We start from the raw sequence: 21,475 nt of genomic DNA, 5'->3' as shown, positions 1-21,475 counted from the left end.
CAACTCCTGATGAGCATGGCTTGTCACACCTCTGCAAGTCTCCATGGTGCATCAGTCTGTGCCAAGGACAGCTTCCTGGGGAGAACTAATCAGTGGTTTCTTTCATCCTCTTCCTTTCAAACCTCATCTCTGATCTCTGCTCCAGGAAGAGAGTGTGGTGCTTTAAAAGAAGTCATACTGTTGGAGCCTAGTAACGATAATTAGGAGGGAGTTGGTTAATCTTTAAATGGCAACATGACAGAGGTAACTTCAAGTCTTTTCATTTCAGAACCTCAAACTTCAGTTCTGCATTTTGTCTGGTCATTTTAAACTTATTAAAAGTGCAATAGAGATAAATAAAGCAGGATGAGGGGACTCTGTCTCCTGCTGTGTCCTCCTGCCTTGATCCCACAACCCTGAGGTTGTCACATTCCATTCTCAGCCATCTGATGTATTTGATGCCACACTTTGAGCAACATGCTTTCGTGCTTTCTGATTATGTGTTGTGTTAGACATGATCTGTTTACTTACCACCATGGAGAAGGAAGTTTATCTTAAACCAGAATTAGACGTGTGTGCACGCACACACACACACACACACACACACACACACACACTTCCGAGTCGTTTTATCACTTTTTCAGTTAAATTAACATTCACATTATTAGGATCTTGGGAAAGTTATTCACAGCCAAGACACAGAGTGCATGTTTCCTTTCTCAGATAAATTTACATATTTCCTGGGAAAAAAATCATGACTTTGGATTTTTAAAATAAACCTATCATATAATTTTTCCCCAAATGCTCCAAGCAGGAGGTGATATTCCTCCCAATGCCACATGCAGCTGGTCATCTCAGCAGCCTTCTTCCACATAGGCTCCCTGTGCACTACACCTGCCTACTTCCTACAATGCCTACTTCCTCCCTCCTTCTGGGCTGGCTGCGCTTCCTGCTGCTTGGACTGTGTCCTGGGAGCCCCTCCATCAGTCTTGTGGGAAGTTCCTTCCCCTTCTTCTCCCAGAATCCTGGTTCCTGAATCACACGTTCTTGTCTCCCTTAAGTTTTACCCTCTCATCTTTAAGAGGCGTAACTTTTAGTAACTTCCTAATAAAGAGAGCACAAGAAGTCCTTTTGTGTTTAAAATGATCTTTATTATGTCCTCACACTTAATTGATATATTAGCTGATTGTTAAATAACAGACTAGAAATCATGTTTCTCAAAAATTTGAAGTTACCACCACATAATCTTCTAGTTTCCCATTACTACTTTAAAAAGTAAGAGTTTTGATTCTTGTTCCTTTTTATGTGAACGCTTCTCTCCTTTATTGGGAACTTGTTGAATGCTTCCTTTTACTCCCAATGCTCCAAGACAATGCTTTCCCTTAATAGGCATCTTTATGCTCATCGGGCTGGGTATTATGTGGCTCTTGCAATACCAAAATATATTTTATTCTTCATTTAAAATCAATTTTCTTGAGCTTTTTCCTTTTATAATTTCTTCCTCTCTATTTTCTCTTCTATTCTTTTTGTGGAAAACCTATACTTTGGATGCCAGCGATCCTAGACTGGGGCTATAAGGATTTTCCTTTTTTCTTTCTTATTTTCCAAACTTTTGTTTTGTTTTGTCTTATTTTTTCTATGTCCCAGGACATTTCCTTAAGCTAGTTACCCAGCCTCAGGTATTTTATTATAACAACAACAACAACAAAATTTTCCAATAAATTATTAAGAATTTGCCTACCATATTTTAAATTTATTTTATCAGAAGATGCTAAGAAAGAGGAAAATGAACAGAAGAAGGGGGAAGAAGAAGAAGACACACAGAAAATTCTACATGACCCCGAGGCTTCTGCTGTCTGATGACGAAGCCTAAACCCTTAGAATAAGACACTCATCATCACTAGGCCAATTCAAAAAAACCTCCTAGAACTTGTTTTTTCATTTACAAAAGAGGACAATAACTGGTCATATTCATTCTCAAGTAATATTGAGAGGATTACTTGAAACAATAAATGTAAATAATGTGTTTCAGGTCGTGAAACATTCCCCATGTTTGTACACATAGGTGTATTAGTCTTTTGTTGTTGTTGTTATAATAAAATACCTGAGGCTGGGTAACTTATAAATAAAAGAGGTTTATTTAGCACAGAGTTTGAGACTGAAAATCCAAACATGACACTGACAATGACACCAGCTCTAGAAAGACTCCCTACACTACTATCATGGTGGACAGCAAGAGGGAGCGATCACATATCAATCACATATCAGTCACATGATGAGACAGCATGCCAGAGCAGAGGAAGGGACTGTCTCTTTTCATAACTAACCCTTTCCAAGAACTAACTCAGGGTCCCACAAGAACTACATTAATCTGTTCAGAGGGCAGCACCCTTGAATGACCTAGACAATATTGACTAGGTCCCGTCTCTTAATGGTCTCAATAGCTCTTAACATAACCACACTGGGAACCAAGCCTCCTATACATGAACCCTTAGGGGACACACTACAGCACTGCCCAAATAATAGCATTAGGTAACAAAAGGCAGGGCTATCCAGGAAGGTGGGCAGGGTGCTCACGCTCAGGGTCCCGCTGGGCCTGACTTGTCTCACCTTGCTATCCCAGTACCACTGGCTGGGGCAAGGCAGGGCTGATGTTGCTGACTCCACGATACAATTCATGAGCATGTCTCAATGGACTGGAATGACTCAGAGAGCAGCTGAAGCATTTTTAAATGCACATTCATCTCCAAATCCAATCTGAACTGGCCACCAAATTCTTTTGTTATCTTTCAGTTTGGAGCATGCTAGGAATGGCAATTATGAAATTTTGAAAGATTCATTGGCACTATTAGAATGAAATTTATCTTCCAAACAAAGAAGTCTTGCTTGCTTTTGCATACAAATAAAATCTGCACAAAGGCTTGGGAGAGCTTCCATTTTCCTCCTTGGCAGAATTTCCATCCTCTAGAAATAAGTGATTTTAAGAGGTGGCGTGCTTTGCAACTTTGTTCTTTTCATTAGAAATAGTTTGAGCACTGTAGAGGAAATAAGTGGGGAAATGCTATATGGAGAATTATTCATGCTTAGCAAAATAATTACAACCTTTTATTCCATGCCTACTGTGTGCTAGGCATTTTTTTTCTGTTATGTCATTAAATTCTCACAATAATTCTATGAGAAACAATGATTTTATTAAAAAAAAAAGTATGAAGAGATGAATTCCCTTATCCAAGAAAATGCAGTGATGACAGAATTCACGTCTGGTGTGGTTCCAAGCTGGTGCTCTTTTCAAAACACAAGTGGAACCTTCCCTCAGAGAGAAAGGAGGGTAGATTTAGCTTTCTCTCCCTGTCATGTCAGGTCATGGGGTTCTAAAGTTAGAAGGTACAGAGGCTGGCTTTGCTCCGGGGCTCCCAGTATAGACCAATCCTATAAAAGTCAGCACATGAGGCTTCTTTCAAAATGACTTCTCTGCATAGGAAGTCATTAGCAAGCTTCTGCGAGAACACTAAATGATGCTTCAGATTTTAGCACACAGACAAGGTGCGTGCAATGGTAGAAAGGCCCCCACCATACTCACCCCCAAACGTGAGCAGAGTTGGGCCACAGCAGAGTGGCAGAGTTGGACAAGGAGGTTTTCTTCTGCTGGGTGGTGTGTAATAAAAGGGGTCTGGACTTGGACCAGACAGACTCAAACCCCAGCTTCACTGTCTGTTAGACTTGTGACCTTGGGAAAGGTATTGAATTTCTCTGAGTCTCATCAGGATTATAGGAGTGAGGAATGAGCTATCGGCCTGAACATGGTACCTAGCTCATGCAGGTGTCCAAGGGTGGGGGCTTGGTGAGGTTGCACTCCTCACTACAAGCAGGGACACATTGACTGGGCCCACCTGTCTCTGGGTTGACTCCAACAAGTGGGAAACAGAGCATGACAAGAATTCTGGCACACTATATGGTTAAAGCATTTCCCTACACATTCATTAACGCATGCTAGCTCCACATGATCAGAGGCTTAATATTTTCATGAGGTATCCCTGAAGCCCTAAGCCAAGCTCTGGCAAAGTTATTCATAACAACAAATGAAAAGCAGCTAATCTATGTTTTCCTTTAAAGCATAAACTGGAAACGAGAAAACTGTTATGCGACGTGTAAGTCACCATGACTAAAAACATCCTGATTCATCTATCGACTTCATGCTCTTTTAAAAATAGGAACCCTGAATTTTTGAGCAAGTTATTCAGGAGAGAGAACTGATTCTTCATCCTAAACCTTTCACAGCTTTTCTATGAGTGGGACTGAAAATGCGATCTGACCAGGGGGTGGTGATAGTTCAAGGTAGTTGAATAGACAATACAGATCACCAGTGACTTGGGAAAGGACAGGAGATCTCTCATACATGTGAGATGGAACTTTCAAGTAACAGAACTACTTCCAAGGACATCTGTCACTGACTTAATTTGAGCCTAGACATCAGCTATCTGGTGTCCCTAAGATTTGCCCCTAAAGAGAATACCACTACTCAAAGCCTCAGTAAAGATCTGGCTGATGACTGTCTCCCCCTTCCCCTCTCTCTTCCTGTGGCCAAGACGCCAACACTCCAGTGTCTGGTCAGCCCCACACCAGGATGCACCAGACCCCATAGGAGGTACCTGGACAGATACAGCCATTTACTGCTGACCCAGCCCTGATTTCATGTCTCACATCAGGCGATGGCAAATCTACTTTGCTAATTGCCATTTTTGTTGTTTTAACTTTTTATTTTGACCTAAGTTTAAACTTATAGAGAAGTTATGAGTATAGTATAGCATCCTTCACCCAGCTTGCCTAAATGTTAACATCTTACATAACCATAATAAAATTATGAACTCAGGAAATGAACATGGGTACAATACCATTAACTAAACTAACATTCCACAACTGCAAATGTTGCTTTCATGAAGAAACTGGTACATGTGTATTTTCAGATTTCTGAGGTCTATCTTCATGGTAGATTGCAGAGTGAGTTTGCTCGATCAAAAGGTAAGTGCATGGATGGTTCTGGAAGTATAGTCAAACTCCCCTCCAGAGAAGCTATACCAGTTTGTTTCCTACCAGCAGCACACACCCCTTTCCCCACAAACTTGCTAACAGGATGTAGCATGAGACTTTTTAATCTTTGTTAATCTGATGGGTGACAAAGAGTATCATATAAAGTCTTATTTTCCATTTCCCTAATAATGAGTGAATTGGAACATTTTTAATATGTTTGAGGGCTATCTGCTTTGCTTTCATTGCTATCCCAAGGAAAGTGGGCACAGAAGACAAACGTGGTCAAAGTGTCCACTCATCCCAGGCCAGGTGTGGGCAGGGTGAAGATCACAGATTTGCTGGCCCAAAGCTGGGACAGAGGCAGCCACTGTCCCTCTGCTGGCTCTGTGTCTCAGTGCCCTAGAATGTCCCTCTCTGGCACTATCTTCTCCCCAGGAAACCGAACCTGCATAAAGAGCTCTTCGGATATAATAGAAAGAGCTTGGGCTTACAGTCAGACACACTTGGAGTTACTTCCTCAGTATGTGGTCCGAGGCACATCACTTCACCACTCGGAGTCCCAGCTTCCGTATTTTTAAAGAGGGAATGAATGAAATATCTCTATTTCACATGATAGTCACAGAATTAATTGAGTCAATGAACATGAATTTTCTCTCCAAAGGCCAAGAAGAGGCCTTCAGGAAACACCGATCCTCCTAAGCTGCCTTCCCCTCCATGCTGGCCACGGGAACTTCATTAACTGCAAAACCTACCCCTGCAAACACCCTTCTAGAGAGGGGAGTTTGAAGAGGCTTGAACCCAGACATTTCTTCTTTGGCCATGAACAGGAAGACAAGATAGCTCTTGGAAACCAGAATTTAGGCATGGTGTCATCTGCATTAGGAAAACAATTTGGGTTGGCGGGGGATTAAAGTAACCAGATTTAGCCAATAAAAACACAGGATACCAGTTAAATTTGAATTTCAGATGGTATGTATGAAAGATACTCGTATAAAATGTTCTCCTAACTTAAGTAGCCTCGTAATATTTTTTTCAAGTGCATTCTTAAAATGTAGTTTTTTTTGATGAGACTAAATTTTCCAGGTAAAATTCAGAACACTCAAATTTGAATCTCACATAAACAGTAATGTTGGGGTTATAAATATGTACCACATACTGGGTGGTACAAACTTATGTTAAATATTGTTTGGTTGCCTGAAATTCAAATTTAACTGGACAGCCTGTATTTTATCTGGCAACCCATTAGACCTTCCCAACTCACTAAAAATCTCTTTCCTCCTCCCCTATATAATGGTGGATGTCTCAGCCATTGTCTACTCCATGCAGACCACTGGACTAGCTAACATTGAAGAATCTAAGAGAAGTAAATTATATAAGTGACCAAATCAAATATAGAAAAGCTTCTCTTATGGTCTGGATATAAGGTACCATCCACAAAAGCTTCATGCAGGAGTATTCAAAGGTGAGATGATTAGATTATGGGAGCTGTGATCTACTCAGTCTATCGTAGTTTGAATGGACTGACTGGGTAGTAACTCAAGGTAGAGGAGGTGTGGCTCCAGAAGGTGGGTCCCTAGAGGAATGCCCTGGCAGGGCTCATCTTCCCTGGGACCACTTCCCCTCTCTTTCTCCGTTTCCTGGCTGTCATGAATAGAGCCATGCTCCTCCACCATGGTGTTCTCTCTTATCTTGGGCCCAGAGCAATGGAGTCATCCCACCGAGCACTGAATCTCTGAAACTGTGAGACAAAATAAACTTTTCTCCCTCTAAGTTGTCCCTGTCAGGTATTTTGGTCACAGCAACGAAAAGCTGACTAACACAGTTTCCGTGGATGACATGCCTGACAGCTCTACCACTAGGACACTTTCAGCTGCAAATGACAGGGAATCAACTCAAGCTAGAGGACACAGAAGATGGGATGGTATTGCCCCATGTGGCTGGAAGTGCAAGGGAGAGAGCAGACTTAGATGGGTCAAGATGAAGAGGCTCAAGGACATCCTCAAGAACATCTGCTTGTCTTAATCTTTCAGCTCTGCTTTTCTGTCTCAGCTTCATTCTCAGGCAAGTTTTCCCCACTTGGTGATAACCAGGAGTTTCAGTTTATATCATTTTTACAACTAATGATCCTAGGATGGGAAGGACCTGTATTTCTCTCCTGTTTGTTTCTGCAAAATTCTTATAAAGGACTCTTCAGGGCTTGGTTGTGCCCACTTGTGAAATCAAAAAGTGAAAGCATTAGTGCCAGCAGAGAACACATGAATGGATTTCCCACAAGAAATAGGAAAGGTAGATAGTCTTTGCCACCAAAGAACTGAAACAAGGAAAACACACATAAAAAGAAACCAAAACCACAGGACATATTGCTCAAAGCTTGTTGTCCTCCAGTAACAAAGAAGAGTATCATTGTTATTGATTCAGAAATAGTAGAAATAAGGAAACAAAGCTGGGATATGATTGTAATGGTTAATTTGAAATTTCAACTTGATTGGATTAAGAGATGTTGAGGATTAAGATAATTATGGGTGTGTTGATGAGGATGTGTCTAGGAATGATTGGCATGTGGGACAGCCAACTGAAATGGAGACCCTCCCTAAGCATGGGCAGCACCAACCAATAGGGTGGTGGCTTGGATGGAATAAAAGTTGGAAGAACAAAGTAGCAACAGCAGATGCAAGCTCCATTCTTCTTGAATGGGTTCTTGATGGCTTCTGCGATCATCTGAGGATATTGGACTCTCACTTCTTCACTCTTCCAAAGCCAACTCTGACAGTGATTCTCCAGAAGGCTTAGGTCTCAGACTGGGGTAGCACAGTCGATCCCTCTTTTTCTGGGGCTTCCGTCTCTTGGACGGCACAACTACTGGTTCTTCCAGCTCTCCAGCCTATAGATGGCCACTGTGGACTGTCCAGCTTCTGGTCACATAAGCCAACCAAATAAGTCCCCTTTTTATCATTATACTTCCTTTTGATTATGTTCCTCTAGAGAACCCTGACTGATACAATAATGAATGAAAAATAATTGACCTGCCATCTTCTAAATAAAGCAGGTAGAACTAGTAAAAGGGTGAGGGAATAAGGACATAATGAAAGTAAAGATTTCCACCCCTTATAGTCTACCTGAAATAAGGGTGAAATTCACATTGGAAAAAAAATTATATATTATTGGGCACTAATAGAAAACAAAGTAATCACATGATTCTATCAATGCTGCTAACTGGAACTAAAAAGGTATTACTGTCAAATAGAAGGAGGGACTGAAACCAGATTTAAAACACCAAGTAAGAAAGTATTTCTATGCCAGCCTAAACTCTTCTGTAGGATGCCCTCATGCCCACAAACACAGAGCACTATCATGTTGGCTTTTCTAGAGCTATCTTCTCCTAATCTCAAAGTCGTGTCCTGGGGAGATTTTTCTGAATGGAAGACTTTGATAATTATTAAATGCCGCAAGCTTGAAATGACTGGCTTTAATGGAAACAACATTTCTGGAGACCAGTCATCCCTGAAATCAAACAAATAGCTCAAAATGATTGCTAGAGATGGAGGCTATGAAGCAATAAGGGAATGTCTTATATCTCAAAGGAAATATTAATTGGAATTCATGATAGGACCCAGATATGTAGATACTAAAGTCTGATCTGCAGATATGTCTTTCAAAAGAGCAGGGGAAGTGCGTGGTGTCTCTTCTGCAGAGAGCGCTGCAAAAGTCGGTGGGTGCATGGTGCGAAGGGGGAGAGGAAGTGCAGAGCTGGCACGGGAACTCCCAGGCTCTCCCCTGCTCTGCTTCCTAAATCCTCCTCCCAAGTCCTCCACGGCTTCTCCACCAATGAAAACAGTTTCTTTAATAGTGTTTTGAATATGTGACCTCAAATATCAGACCAAGAGCTAAGAAATATTCCCTAAGCTAACCACTCACAAAGAGAAAATGGAGGAAATATTATGTTTTGTAACTAGAAGAGTATCAGTGTGTTTATGAGGTTTAACAGAGGAAGAAGTGGGTGAAATCCCATCTCATGTTATCTCAACACAGCATTTAATAAATCCTGGGAAGCCCCATATGGCCCCGCACCTGCATGGAGTTGCAGTCAAAGGAAACATAAATTACTCATAGTAGCACTAAAGAAAAGTGTAAGTAATTAGAAAGGGAGATGAGCATGGGGGTCTTAACACATCTCAGTGCCCAAAAAGCTCCCCAGAAATATCCTCAGATATTGTTTGCTTTCCCTTCCACTCCCCAGGCCTGCAGGTGCCACTGCACTCTGCTCCCCTCTCCCGGCCCCTCTTCCTCCACCTGTGCACGAGAAGCTGCCTTGTGCCCAGCCATGCACCCTCCTGGGCCGCTGTTCCTGACAGCTTGTCCTGCTCCTCTGGCAAAGGGAGCTGAAGGAGCCAGAAGTTTCACACCTGTTAGTCTGCCTCACCTCCTGCCCTGACCAGGGTTTCTGGGGCCTCCTTTGCGGTGAAGTCTTTGGCTCTGATTGTTTCCCTTACAAGAGACTCTGGGAGCTTCTCCTTCTCTTTCCACACTCAAGCTTCCGCTTGATTTCCTCCTCTCCCTGGAGCCAAGCAATGAAGAAGAAACTGAGGGGCAACACTTCTGAGAAAATATTCAGAGTCACCTTTAAAAAACCTTCTTTCCTGTCATGTTGTTGCTGTCTAGATGGGAGAAAGGCAGGGAGGCCCCAGGAGCTGGGCCTTCCTTCAAAGGATGACACAGTTGATCTGCACACCCAGATGGAGAGCAGCATTATTCACAATAGCCCAAAGGTGGAAGCAACCCAGGTGTCCCCTGACCAACAAATGGACAAACAAAATGTGGGATGGCCATATGATATCTGGCATGATCCTTGAAGACATTGTGCTAAGTGAAAGCCATTCCTAATAAAAAGACAAATAGTGTATCATCCCCTTCCTAGGAGGTGCCTGGAGTAGTCAAAACCAGAGAGAAGTAGAATGGTGTCAGGGACTGGGGCAGGGGGATTGGAATGCTCTCTTCAGTGGGAATGGAGTTTCAGTTTTACAAGATGACTTCTGGAGGTTGTTTACACAACATGGTGAACATCCTCAACACGACTGAGCTATAAACCTAAAACGTCTGAGATGACAACTTTTATGTTATCTATATTTTACAGTTACTTTTATTTTCAATTTTTTAAAATGACCTGATCATGAAGATATAAAGGGCATGACATTATGAACAATGTGCATTAAGTGGGGAGAAGGTGGCTGTAGACACAGAAGCTATGAGGCTAATAGCACAGGCACAGCCCCCAAGACAGCAGAGAGAAGGTCCCTCCTGGCCACTGCCCTGCTTCCCACCTCTGCCAGAAGCCGCAGGGAGGGTTCACCCAGCTGCGAAGCTTTGCCCTTCTCAAGTACCGACATGGCAGGGCAGGCGGACGCACTTGTAATCACACACGCTGGTCCAGCTGACCAGAGTGACAGAGAAACTGCTGTAGTGCCTACCTGCACACTGGCCCTGCTGACCAGCAAGGGGTGACCACAGTTCAGTCTCAGAACCTGCAGTGCCCTTGGGCACCCAGACAAGGGCCCAGTGCTGGGGTTCCTTAACTGTCTTGGCGCTGTGACCTAACCAGCCAGTGACCCGGCAGGGATGCTTTCATACGACCAGTTTCAGACCTTTATTCCACAGAGTGCTGAGGACCAGCGTCTACGATGGAGATGCCAGTGCGTCCAGTTCCTGGTGGTGGCGCCTTCTCACGGCTGCCTCTCATGGCACAGAGGGAGAAAGAGCTGCCTATGTCTCCCATTAACCCCACCACGAGGACCCCACCCTCACGACCTCCACGAACCCCATTACTTCTCAGCGTCCCATCTCTGACCGCTAAAGCTTGGGAGTGAGGGAGTGATATGACACATTCAGTTCATAAAAGTACTGAATCAATCTAATCCACAAAGTGGCCAAAACTATCTTTGTCATCAACAAAAGTTCTGATTATTTGAAACAAACGAGAATCACTGAAGCATTTTTAATTCTTCAGATGCCCTTAGATGAAGATTTAAAAGAGGAAAATATTTTTTAAGAATCACGTGAGGGCTGGGGATATAGCTCAGTTGGTAGAGTGCTTGTCTCACATGCATAAGTCCCTGGGGGCAATCCCCAGCACCACACACACACACACACACACACACACACACACACACACAAGAACTACGTGATTAATACATGCCCCAAACCTCACAGATGGAGGCCATCAGTGTGCAAACCATACAGCAGCTTGGCTGTCCGGCAGCTGCCAGGCCTGACACTCACAGCCTGGGGTTTTGCTCCTCCTCCATCCGTGAGTCGCCCCAGCATTCCTCTTGTTGCTTACGTTAGCTAAAAGCTGTTTTTGTTGTTTATGATCAAAAGAGTCTTAACATACAAAAGGAGTTTCTTATTCAAGTCCATTAGAGCTATTAAACCTAAGGACATGAGCAGCACTGGGAAAAAGACACCAGAAAAGGAAGAGCTCTTTGTCCCAGGGATTAAGAATATCAAGTTCGAGTTGTTGCCTTTACTTGAGGGCTTGTGTGATAGCATGCGATCACTCCTGGTAAGTCTCAATTTCCTCATTTGTAAAATGATCTCCAAGATGCCCGCCAATTCTGAAGTCCCACCGATAAATTTGGGGAAGCTCAGAATGAACTGCCGGACATGTGCTGAGCTTCCACCCCTAGCCTGCCACACGGAGGAAGCTTCGCATCAACCTAAGATCCCACCACACCGCGGAGAGCAGAGAGGCAGTCCACACACTTCCATGGGTTTGTAAACCCAGAACATCTGGGCTTCCTCAAGACATGCCTCTGTCTCTCCACCGTGTAATAAAGGCACAAATCTAACTGCAAAGACCTTGAAGAACATGAGGCTTTTGAAAGAACTTAAAAGAGGAATCACCCCCACAGAACATGCTGCAAGATTTCTTTAAAATCTTTTTTGAACATGCCTTTCTTCCTCCAAATCTGATAACACCAGGCAGCTACTCCCCTCTCACACTCCATGTGATACCCTCACTGCCAGATACCCTCTGATTCCCTTCTCTTCTCGTGCTGTATCCCAACAGTGCCCTCCATTCCTTTCATGAGTTTAGGATTTCTCCAGCATGCTCTCAGTCCGCTGCTCATTGTCTCGCTGCTGTGGTTTCTTTGCAAGGTAAGGCTTCCTGAAATAGACTGCACGTTCATTCACCCAGTAGTTGCGGAGCTCCTCATCTATCCACATAACTGAGGGGGAGGAGTGTCATAGGAAAAATGAAAGATGCATTTCACATTCCGATTCCAGCTCCACGCCACATTTTGGAGGTAAAGTGAAATAAGTAAAAACACACCCATGCAGCACTTCTGCTAGCAGTTAAAAGTGGCTTATGTGACCCAGACTGCGTGTGACCCAGAGGGACCTCTGGTATCACAGCCTCAGTGCAAAGAGTCACTACTCATCTTATGAGGCTGAAGAGGGAGGGAGGGTGGCCACACTTCCCCAGGAGCTGGTGCCAACTGGTGTCTAGGTACCAACTTTGGCCCCCTGGAGGGGGCACGGTGAGCCCAGCTGGACAGAGATCTGGGGTGCAGCTGTCCCGTGGATTCAGCCTCAAGACTTGTGCAATCCACTGGTCTGTGATTCAACACTGACAGAGGAATGATAGAGAACAGCCCATACGCAGCAAAAATGCTGCCTCAGGAGTGGTGCCATACGACAAAGTCCCTTCTTCAGAGGAAGGAACACAGCTCATATAATTGCTCCCCTTACGCAGACCAATTGAGTTATTTCAAGCACATTGATAGACTGTCTGTAAAGTGACCTATGGTCTCTGTTCTTGCCTTTACTAACAAGCCACATCACCTCAAGCCTCTGAATGTACATCTATATATTCTTCTCTTCCCCATTCTTCACATTCTAAGACAAAATTAAAACCAGATCATGTCTCCTCTCCACTTAAATCCTCAACCAATTTCCCAGGTACTCATTGGATAAATACCAGAACCCTTGTCTGACCCAGCAGGCCCCACCTGGCCACTCCTGCCTCACTAGTGCCTCACTGTTCCCTATGGAAGCCACTCCCGCCTCCCTCAGTAATGCCAGGGCTTCCTCTCCCCAGGGCCTTTGCACAGGCTGTTCCTTCTGCTGAGAACACCTCCACACCTCCATCCTCTAACTCTTTGCCTCCTTACCTCACATTCTTCCTTCAGTCTCCATCTGACTCTCATTTCCTATGGGAAAAAAATCCTTATTGCATGTCCTCATACCATTATTGTTCATAAATGAAAAATCTTTTTTATATTACAGTCCTCAGTCTTTCCCACCAGAGTAAAGTTCCTGAGAGCAGCGGCTGGGACTTGTTTGTCGCCCGCTTGTTTTCCCACTAACCAGCACCAGACGTGGGAAATATGAAAGGAGGGAAGGGAGGCATGACTGGAATGTAGAGGTGCACCGGCACCCACGAGGGTTCAAGTGCACCGGCAAGAACCTTCAGGAATCAAGAGCAGAGGGCAGAGGGGAGCTTGAAGACGGGCCTCGTTTACGTACAGGGTAGAGAGGGGCAGTCTTTAAGGAAGACGTGGAAAGCCCTTTCAGAAGATTTCAGAGGAGGAGAGAGGGACCGATGCTGCCCAAGGTGGCTGGAGGCCTGGGACAGGAGACCCAGAAGGTTTGCTGGAGGGACTGGGCAGTTTGCTGTGCAGTTCTGGGAGAGTGAGGGGCTGGAGCCAGACCGTGGGGACTGGAAGTGAAGGTGCAGACAGGAGGCTGTAATTGTAGGCCATGCTCTGGAAGCTCTTTTGAGCAGAAGAGAACAAAGTGATAGAAAGAAAGGGAGGGGAGAGGTGGAAATGATTTGGGCACTTTCTTGTAGACTGAGTCCGAATGAAGCAGCAGTAGAAAGAGGGGGGATGATTGACAGGCAGGGGGATGGCAGATGGATGGGAGGAAGGCCTGAGGAAGGTGGAGGGACTGGCCGCAAACAAGCAAATGCTACTCCCCAGCGCCTGGCAGAGCGCCTGGCACCAGGGCCTGGGCAGTACATATTAAATGAACAAGTGCTACATGAGTGAAGAGCGCACAGACACGGGAAGAGCAAGCTTTGGGAAATACTGACGGCTGCACTTTGGACCCGTGTCAATGTCTCCGTCCCCAGCTTGGCGCCTCTAGGAACTGGTGGGACTCTGAAAAGATGGGGCCTCGGGGAGATACTAGGACACTGGGGACATGACTTCAAAGGAGACAGTGGGAATCCAGCCCCTTCCCATCTCTCTTGGCTGCTGTGGATGCCACTGAGTGAACCTGAAAGGGGGGTCGTGTGGAGATACGGCCTTCAGAGTCAGGAAGACTTAGGTGTTAATGCCACTTAAACTCTACTACTTAGGTGACCTGGGGACAAGCACCTAATCTGAGTTTCTGAACCTGAGTCTGCTGTCTGTAGAATGATGTTAAAAACTGTCCTTGACTCACAGGATTTTTTTTGAAAACATAAAAATGTCTACCACAATGCCCGGCACAGAAGTGCTCAAAAACTGAAGATAATGTTGTTACTGCTGCTTGTGCTGTTGGGGTTGTAATTGTTTTGCAATGAAGAAGGAAACTTTCCTGCATCTAACTACATCTAACTGTTATTTAACAGAAACCTGAGAATGTTTTATAAAGTGGTTTTCCTTGAGTACTGCTTCACAATGTCCCATCTGCAGGTTGACAAACCAGCTGGTGACTTAGTGAAACCACCAAATGTGCACCAAGTAGCCCAGGGCCTGATATGCAGTCAGAGGAGACCTGCAGGACAGAGCCCAGATTCCACACTGACAGGCGGCTGGGTGGTAAAACGGGGCACTTGCATAAAGGAGACCAACATGGCTGTGCAAGCAGGGATTCGGATTCCAGGAACCCAAGTTGGAGCAGCCAGAAACAATGCTGGAGGGGTCCTGAGCCAAAGCCCTGAGAGATGCTTCTGAGGTCAAGGTGGAAGGACGGTAATGCACAAACCAGAGGGCGGAAGCAGAACGAGAAAGAGGGGAAGTCAGAAGCAGAAGAGGATCTGCACAAGTTAAGCACAAAGCCAGACTGCCATGCTCAACTATTTCAATTCACCTTCATTAGTTTTTATGCCCTTGACAGGTATCAGGGCCATTCCTGTGCACAGGGAGCACACAAGTAGAAGCTCCAGTCTATTTAATTTTCTTTTTATGAATTCACACTTTTATTTTTACTATTAATTTTTTGACATTTGTTTGTTTTAAATTCATGAGTTTAACAATTTCCTTTGGAGAAGCACTCAGGACATAAGTGCAAGTGTTAATTCTTTTAATTTTGCATTGTGATGTGTACATATCTTCATAAACCGCTTAAGGCCTCCCTAAAACAAGCCAGAGACCAGGTAGCTAAATTATATGCTTTTAAATATTTAGCTACGCATATTTTCCCATTTATTTTACACTTGCTACATTTTTTTTCTCATCTAATTCACTCTTATCTTTTTTTTTTTTTTTTGTGCTGGGGATTGAACCCAGGGCCTTGTGCATGCAAGGCAAGCACTCTACCAACTGAGCTATGTCCCCAGCCCCACTCTTATCTTTTTGTTTCTTTGATCTCTACTCATTATAATCCTGATCAAAGGATAGCTGGAGCTGCAACAGGACTGAGGAACCAATCTCTTTTAATTTTCTGTAAACCACCCCTAACTTTTTTTTTTTTTTGAGTGAGGTAAAGTGGTAGTAAGTAAAAACAAAACAAATGAATACAGTTCGTCTCTGTAGTAACAACTGATGCCATACATGGAGCACCTGCTGTTTGCTAGGTAGTGCACCAAGTGTCCTCCACATGTTATTTCATGTAACCCTGATGATCACTGCATCAATGAACTAATCCACTGAGAGAGATTAATTGGGTTATAATCGCAGGCAAATAGCTAGGTCACTGTGGATATGCCTTTGGGGTTTATGTTTTATCCATGGTGAGTGGAGCTCTCTCTGCTTCCTGGTGCCATGTCCTGAGCTGCTTTCCTCCTCCGAGTCCTCCCACCAAGATGTTCTGCCTCACGTCAGTTCCAGAGGAATGGAGTCAGCCATCTACGGACAGCAACCTCTGAAACTATGAACCTCAAATAAGCTTTTCCTCCTCTACATTTTTTTTTGGGGGGGTCAGGTCTTTTGGTCACAGCAACAACAACAACAACAACAAAAAAAAAAAAAAAACCAGACTGAAACAGTGTTGTTTTTAGAATGCCTCCTTGTTTCATAAGGTAATAATGTATTCACAGGTGTTTACAGATCTGTAGAGGCTCATGGAAGTTCCCAAGGATCATGATGCACATGACCAGGACAAAAGAGATGAGAGGTCTCTACCTGCAATCAGTCAGAGGTAGAAGAGGATGCTCTTGGCCTCAGAGAAGGATTGACACTTAATATCACATCATACTAACAAGGAGCAAAGAGTAAAGGGGAAAAAAAGGGACTGTGAATCTGAATCATCTAATTTACTGTCTACACTAACTCAGATTCACTAAACAGATATTAAGAATCAAGATCAGCTTATGTATTGAAAATATAGCAAGAGTATAAAATTAGTCAATAAAAGTATAAAGAAAGTAACACTATTGAGCACCTGTTATGTATCCTTAATGTACATTATCTCAGCCTTATGAAGTGAGACTTATTAACCACCTTTGTATACTTGAGAACTTGGACACTTCAGAGAGGTTAGGCAACGTGACCTTGGCCACAAAGCAAGCAAGTGGTGAAGTCAGGTCCCGACCCACAGTCTGACTTCCAAGGATCATGCTCTTTTCCTCCTTGACTCTGCCATGACAGCTCCAATCAGATTAACAGCTTCTCATGAGCAGTACCCTTTTCAACAATGTCTCAGAGTTTATATACAGTAGAGTAGAACATACCAGATAGTAGCCTTTAACATATGTTTACTGAACAAATGGAATACCCAGGTGTCTCTCTGCAGGACTCCCAGCAGAGAGGACTGAACCCCAGCTGGTAAGGGGACTGGGGCTGACCTGGGGGGAGGTGCTAAGTTCACACTGAAGATGGCCTAAACTGACACATTGACTGAGGATATATATGAGCAGAGCTGGAGTGAGATGATTTTCCAAGACCCACGGGCAGATGATGAACAAAAGTCCAGGCCAAGTCAGGAGCCGGAACACACCCAGACTCAGTGGAAGCAGGAAGGGACCAGTGAAAAGGCCCTGTGAACACCAGGGTGGGCCTCCAGCACTTCTATGGTGTGCTGGGCTGTCGAGGTGACCCCAAAACAAAGAGTCTAGGCAAACGGGAGCCATTCCCATGCCCATTCCCAACACAACTGCACCTTGAGAGCCTGGAAAAGATTCCTGGCAGTGAGGTGAGACAGTGTGTGCACCATCTTGGAAAGCATCTATTGCTCAGAGGGAGGAGAGAGGAGATGAGATGCTGAGCACGCTGACCCCGAAGGCTCCCTTTCTTGTGACACCATCTCCATGCACCAGGACTCTTGCTTTGCTTCTGAAGTCTGTTGAGGTTGGCTCAGGGGAGGATGGGCCAAGTGTCTGATTCAGGCCACAAGTAAAATTGCACAGGCTGGAGTCGTCCTTGTCTACACAGCGAATCCCTTGCAGCAATAGATCTGCTGACAGAATTTATGAATCCATCATTAGCTCTTCAGAAACAGCGAAGCTATTTCTTGCTGGCACTTAGGGATGAATGCATGGGCTGCGCATGCTGACAAACATCTTTTACAGTTTATAAATACCCCAGCACGTGATCCCTACTCCAATGGGAGTGTAGCTGGTTCGCCTGCTGCAGACAAGGCACAATTTCATCAGATAATTGCTACTGGAAAAGGAGCTCTGTGTGTTTCCTACATCTGGCCCTACAGTACCGTGGAACTTTTCAATAAAATGTACATTCACTCCAGTGGCTGGCAGGATTCATTTGGAAAGAAAGCTGTGTCCAAATGCTGAACAAGGCTTCGGGAACCAAATGTTCATTGATTTCTTTTTTTAAATAATGCAATAAAGTCCATCGCGGATCCACATGTAGTTGCTTCTCCACTTTGTCTTTCTTGTCAGGGAAAAGGGTCACCAGTGGCTTCTAACTGTGAAGGGTTTATAGAACATACTCCAAGCACTTTGATGTCCTCAAGACCATGACCTCACCCCCACTTTCGTACATTCAGGGGAAGTTAGAGAGGAGAAGTGGCTTACCCAAGCCCACTGAGAGAGGAATAAACAGATCTGGAACACAGACCAAAGGTATTCTAGCCCCAGGTCCGGGGCTGCTTCTTCCCATCTTTAAATCCTCTACATCTCACTGACATTTTCTGATGTACAAAACTCCTAACAAATTTACTTAAAAGTTTCTCCAATATTATTTGTCATTCTGCTATTTTAAATTTGCAGTTCTTTTTTTCCCCCCAATTTCAATTCATATTGAACCCAGGGCCTGAAACATACTCATAAAGCAATCCACCACCAATGAATTATACCCCAGCCCTTAAATTAATATTTCTTGATTTGATAATGGGTCACACAACCATTTCACTCAACAATATCTCATAAGTTACCTATTAACACCTGTGAATGTCTCGACCATCAAATTGTGTTTGATTTCATCAATGTACTGTAATCTTGCAGAGAATACGAGATTCTGCGTAGGCACTACCTGAGATAAACTAAAAGGAGCCTTGGATTATAATGACATAGACGAGTGTTATGATATATATCTGGAATGTCCCCCCAAAATCCCCATGATCCTCAGTGCAGCAAGATTCAGAGATGGAGCTGTTAGGCAATGATTGGATTACGGAGACTCTGATCCCATCAGTGAATTAATTCACTTGAAGGATTAATCCACAGATAGTTGAATGGACTACTGGGAAGTGGGACCTCCTTGGAGGAAGCAGGTCGCTGGGGGCATGCCCTGGACCCTTCTCTGCCACAGCTTTCCAACTGCCATGAGATGGGGCAGCTTTCCTCTGCCACTCCTCTCCAACTTGACATCCTGGCTCACTTCAGAGCCATGAGCTCAGCTGACCATGGACTAGGATCTCTGAAACCAGGAACCAAAATAAACCTTCACTCCTTTAAGTTGTTCTTGTCCAATATTTTGGTCATGGCAAAAAAAAAAAAAAAAAAAAAGGTTGCCTAAGACAAAGACCATAATGAAGTGCATATACTCCAAGCACTGCACCAGGGACTGGTTATAGACTAGTCCACTGTATTTTTTTTAATATTTATTATTTTTTGGGGTGTAGATGGACACAACAAGATACCTTTATTTTTATGTGGTGCTGAGGATCGAACTCAGGCCCCGCCCGTGCTAGGCAAGGACTCCGCCACTGAGCCACAATCCCAGACCCCAGTCCATTGTATTATTACACTTTTCCTGTGAGACAGTTGGTTTTATCCCCAATAACAGATCGTAAGAATGAGGTTCAAAGAGGTTAAAGAAAGTGCCCATGATCAAAGACAAACTAGGATGAAAACTCAATTTGTCTAACACAAAAACTCAAGCTTTAAAAACTCTTATCCACTGTTCCTCTTTCCCAGCCAATAAGCTGCATTTATATTACACCATTGAAATTAAAGCTTAGTAACACACACACTTGGGGTCATCCTTGTCTACCAATGTAAGAGACCAAATAACAGCCTTCAAAGAAGATATCCAGGTCTTTATCCCTGGAGCCTGTAAATGCTACTTCACATCACAAAAAACTCCATAGATGTAATTACATTGGGGATCACTGGGGACCGCAATGTGGGGAGAACAGCCTGAATTAGTCTGGGTCTTGGATGTAAATACAAATGTCCTTACAAGAGAAGAGACAGAGGCAGATATGACACAGAAGAGGAAAAGGCAATGTGACCAGAGGCAGAGATTAGAATGATGTGGCCACCAGCCAAGGAATGCCCGCAGCCATTGGAAGCTGGAAGAAGCAAGAAACAGATCTCCCCACTCCCCCACCGTGCCTCCAGCAGAAATCAGCCTTCGCTGCCTCAATTTTAGCCCCTAAAACTTAATTCAAATTTCTGGATCCCAGAACTTAAAAAAAAATAAATTTACACCATTTTAAGCCACTGCAAGCGATAACTTGTTACAGCCGCTATAGGAAACTATCACTCGTGGGAAAGTTGTTTAAGCTCTCTACAGCAATGTTGATTAAATTGAATGAACTTAATAAATATTCTCTTTTTCTTCTTCTACTTTCCTGGAAAATGATAAAGTGAGCAGAGGTTTTTAAATCTGGGAGGATTTGGTGTTTTTGTTTTGTTTTACTGTGTTTTGGGTTTTTTTTTTTGTTTGTTTGTTTTTTTTTTTTGTTTTTTTTTTGCTTTTTAGTAGCGCAGATTAAATCCAAGAGCACTTAACCACTGAGCCACATCTCCAGCCCATTTATTTGAGACAGGGTCTCACTAAGTTACATAGGACCTTGCTAAATTGCTGAGGCTGGCTCTGAACTCTCGATCCTCCTGTCTCAACCTCTAGAGTTGCTGACTAAACTTGGGTTCTTTATAGAAGAGTGCTCCAAATGAAAACTGAAGGAATTCAAGAGCACTTGAAGGATTCCAGGGGTCCTTAGTCGTCCATTTCACCCTCAGTGAGTGTGAAAAGATAAATGAACTTGAAACTACCCTCAGCAACATTTAGGTTAAATGTAACCATGAGATTTGTTCTCTCAGTCTCTGGAGATCTTTAAAAATGGAGAAAATAGGTATCTGTCCCAGATAAACCTTGAGTATCTAAGGAGAATCCACTTCAATTATGTTTTGAGGTCACTATGTTCCTGTGGCTCCTTCAAACAGGATTTCTAGAAATTCTTACCTGAACTAGGTGTTCACAAATGTCAAATAACTAGAAAGCAATGGTTAGGTACTATCCTCTAAGACAGGATATTTCATAGTATTAAGGAATCATCATTCGGTTTTTGTTTTATTAATGGCACTGCAATCGTGTTCTGGAAGATGGCTCTTTTAGAGATGCTCACTGAAATATTTATGGATTAAATGATATGATGACATTTGCTTCAAAATAAACTGGGGAGGGAAGGAAGCGAGTCATGGAAACAATGAAATAAGTTTCTCGTGAGTTGATGGTTGCTGAAGCTGTGTGTTGGGCACAAGGAGGTACATGATGACATTCTTGCCATTTGTGTATACACTTGAAATTTTTGATAAGAGAAGGAAGGAAGGAACAAAGGAAAAAAGAAGGAAGTGGGGGAGGGGTCAAGGGAGGGAAGAGAGAGGAAGGAGGGAGGGAGGGAGGGAACCAGGAGCTGTGACCATGTTCTGGATTAAATCCAGTTTGGATTTGATCTGTATGTTGCTGCATGGTCTTGGGCAATTCATTGCTTTCTCCTCTGTAAAATGGGGAGGGAACCAGATCAGCTCTGAGCTTTTGCATTCCATGGTTCTGAGCAGGGCTTAGCCATCAAGGACCTATCTGCTCCTTTCTCCAGTGTTCCTAAATGCTTTGGCATTCTTCCTGGGAAGGACAAA

Source organism: Marmota flaviventris, chromosome 14 (genome assembly GCF_047511675.1).
Source record: "Marmota flaviventris isolate mMarFla1 chromosome 14, mMarFla1.hap1, whole genome shotgun sequence".
NCBI lineage: Eukaryota > Metazoa > Chordata > Mammalia > Rodentia > Sciuridae > Marmota > Marmota flaviventris.
Note: the sequence above shows the minus strand (reverse complement) of the source record.